Here is a 3,945-nt window from a genome sequence, read left to right as displayed (position 1 = left end):
AGAAGAGAGACATGGGGAGAGAGGGAAGGGGAAGGCCGGCGGCGGGGGGCGGCGGCGGAGAGATTTGCAGGAGAGAGAGAGAGAGATTCGCAGGAGAGAGAGAGAGAGAGAGAGAGTGTCGGGAGAAAATGAAGAAGAATGGGATATTAGGTCAGAGTTATTTGCGACGACATATTCGTCGCAAATAAATTTAAAATGTCGTCGCTAATAATAATATTTGCGACGACAATATTGTCGCGAATTAATAAAATGTCGTCGTAAATACTAAAATATTTGCGACGATATTTTCTCGCCGCAAATATTTTAAAGTCGTTGCGAATAATACTTTTTTCCCGCGCCTACTTTATCGTCAAATAAGATTATTTGCAACGACGGTAAAACAATGTCGTCGCAAATAAGCTAAAACTATTTGCGACGCCTAATGTCGTCGCAAATAGTCATTAAATGTCGTCGCAAAAAAACGGATTACCTTGGCACCAATAATCCGCGCCATTGGAAATTGCGCGCCAATATTATTTGCGACGACACTGAACTTATTAGCGACGACATTATTATTTTATTTAACGGTAGGTATTTGCAATGACATGTCGTCGTAAATAGTGTATTATTTGCGACGACAAATGTCGTCGCAAAAGGGCATAATTGTTGTAGTGTGTGTATATATATCTCTTATATTTTATTGTGTTTTTATTGAAGCGATCGAATATCTGCTTGACTTCAAATTTCAATGGCAAACGGGAATTTCCACAATCAATCTTATGTAATATGGACTTTTGACTTCCGATTAGAATTTCAAAGCGTTCGTGTCTCTTTCTCCAATTCTAATGCCAAAGTGCATCTATGATTATATAGTATACCTCTGGTGAAACAAAGCCAACGAACCATGAGTTTTTTTTTTTTTTTTTTCGATTGAAATTTTCTCTTATATTTAGGTTTTATATTATATATATATCTTATATTTCATTGTGTTTTGATTGGTGCAATTTAGTTTTTTTTTTCTATTGAAATTTTCTCTTATATTTAGGTATTATATATATTTATATATCTTAATATGTAACAACCATGAGTTTTTCTTTTTTTTTTTTGTGATTTTTTTTTATCGATGGGGTTTCTGGGTTTTGGGAGTGGCTGCTTTAGCAAAGTAAGAGCGTTAAGCTTTCTGGTTTTTTTTTTTTTTTTATTTTTATTTTTTTTAATTTTAGTTTTTTTGGGGTCAGTGGTTATTGGGTGAGGGATTTGTTTGTTTACATAATTAAAACAACTCATTTTATTATTTTTTTTAAGGAACAATTACTTTATAATTGAGTCGCTTATTAAGTTGTGTTTGATGTGTGTGTGTGTGTGTGTATGGTAAGCGATTTGCTTGTTTGTATTAATGAATAATTGATTTAGGATTGAGTCGGTCATAAGTTTTGTTTGATGTATGTATATAGAGTAATACATGTACATGTATTTTATACATATAGAAAAAAAAAAAAAAAAAAAAAACCCTCAGCCATAATTGCTTTACTCCACCCATAAAAACACACTAAAATACTTTCCTTTTTCTTTATGATTTTGTTACCATTTCAATTTAGATCGGATAATGAAGTTGAGACAACATCATTCTGCAAAGGAGATGTCTGATAAGAGTATTATGGAGCGGGTTCTTGGCTGCGAATTCCTTCGTTTTGGTGGGCTAGATTTTCTAGTACTCATACACCCTCTGGTGCAGCCGACTCATCTAGTCATCTTATTCGTCCTACTTATGACGAGTTGTTAGCTGAGTTGAATGCTATTAACTCTCGTCTCCATGATGTTGAAGGAGGTCTTGATGAGTTCTGTCAAGTTCTGAGAGCGAATAGCCTTATGCCACCTCCACCAAAGCCTAAATATGTATCTGATGCAGATCTATACCTTAATTCGGAGCAACATGATGATTCGAGTTAGATTTTTCTTAATTGTGTTCATTCTTTTTACTTATTTATGTTTGATAATTGATATTTTTATGGACCTATTTGGTTTCGATTAGTTTGAGACTTTGCATTATAAGGTATGACATTATGCAGTACAAATAACTTTGTATTTTGAGATTTTGCCTTTTAGACGATGTTCTTGATATTATGGAGTGATTACTTTAAAAGTTTTTGTTTTGTATTATTTTGTAGTGTAATTTATTATTATTTATATGTAAATAAACATATTACAAATTATAATGTGTAATTTTATAGCCTACACATTCAAAAAATTTATTGAGATAATTTATATCTTTACTTACACTTTTAAAATATTTACCCAGCCAATTTTTATCATCACCTACACATTTAAAACAATTATCCACACATATATATTAATAATATTAAAACAAAATGAGAACTGAAAATACTTTTACCTACACAAAAAAATCTTTACCCACACATTGTTCAATCCACCGCGTTAACGACACGTCATTGACATGTCAGATCCACATCAACAGTTTATAAGCATGTGGCGTGACACGTGTTCAATGTCAGAGGACACGTCAATGACACGTGTTTGGCCAACGTCAGTAGCCAAGTCATCAAAGCTCCAATGTGGTTGTGCCACGTGAATTGCCATGTAAGCATTCTACTCAACAAGTGTCTGCCATGTGGATTGCCACGTAAGCATCCTAATTAGTAAACATCTGCCACGTGGACTGGCACATGATAATCCACATCATCTGTCACGTAAGCTTTCAAAGAAAAATTCTTACATATTTTGTGACTTTTTACACTTACACATTTTTGTGTAAGTAAATGGTACTCTTTGCCTATACATAAAAATGTGTAAATAAAAGCTCTCAGAATCAGTCACATCTAACTTTTTTACTACAGTAAAAAGCTCTTACATAAAGTCACATTTCAACTCGAATTAAAAACTCGAATCAGCGAACTGAACGGCGACTTTTCTCTACACAATTTTGCTTACACATTTTGACACTTCAAAGTGTGTGGGTAAATAATTTTTCCTACACATAGAATTTTATTGTCAAAACAGAACATAATCAGAAAAGAAACCATAATCTTGTTTCAATGTGTATCAGTAGGTAGGTTCCTATTTCAACTAATTACTCTAAGTTTATCTTAGCTAAACATGATAATAACAATAATATCAATACCATTTCAAACGATAACAAATGCTTGTAGTGAAAATTCTTTTTTTTTTTTTTTTTTTTTTGCAAAGAGGCGCTTGAAAAAGAAATTTTGATTATATGAACAAACAAAAAATTCAATTATGATGTTATCTAATTTCCTTCTAGTCTAACACATTATACTTCCAGTGGACTAATTCCTTTCCATGCATTTCAACCTACAAAAAATTTAGTATACTTCCAGTGCAGACTCATATTGAACTAATGCATTTATTAACAACGACTTCTACCAAAAAAATGTAGTATACTTCCAGTTGAGTCTCATACTGAACTGAGAGAAATAAACGGCCAATTATGAAAAAAAAAAGGACAAAATACCTTCAGAAGAAAAAAAAAAACTTCGGAGATATCGCGAAATCTGGCACAATGGAGAGTCGCCGCAACCAAGCAGCGAGTTCGCGAGAGTTCATCAACATCTGAACCGATTTCAGGTTGCAATCAGCATGGTTGGATCTGCTTCGATGTAATCACACCAACGGCCGGATCTGTTCAGACCGACAAGCTAAAGATTTGTCCTCGCCGAAGAAGATGAGAAGCGAGGATGTGCTCCCGACGAATGGAAAATCAAACAAAACAAGTTCTCTATGTCAGATCTCCGACTAAGCTCTAGATCCGGCCGCCTTTTGATGAGATTACCAGCATGATCTAGAGTGCAAGGAGGAGATCTCGCGATGTCGTACTAGATCTCACGTATGGCTAATTCAATCTAGTCTTCTTCGTGGTGGCCAAGCTGATCTGAGAGAAAAAAAAGGAGCAGAGCAAGTTAGGTGCATGTTCGATAGAGATCCGTCGCA

The sequence above is a fragment of the Morus notabilis genome, unplaced genomic scaffold, assembly GCF_000414095.1.
Source record: "Morus notabilis unplaced genomic scaffold, ASM41409v2 Scaffold568, whole genome shotgun sequence".
NCBI classification, from domain to species: Eukaryota; Viridiplantae; Streptophyta; class Magnoliopsida; order Rosales; family Moraceae; genus Morus; species Morus notabilis.
The sequence above is the reverse complement of the archived record's forward strand: the minus strand, read 5'-3'. Positions refer to the sequence as shown.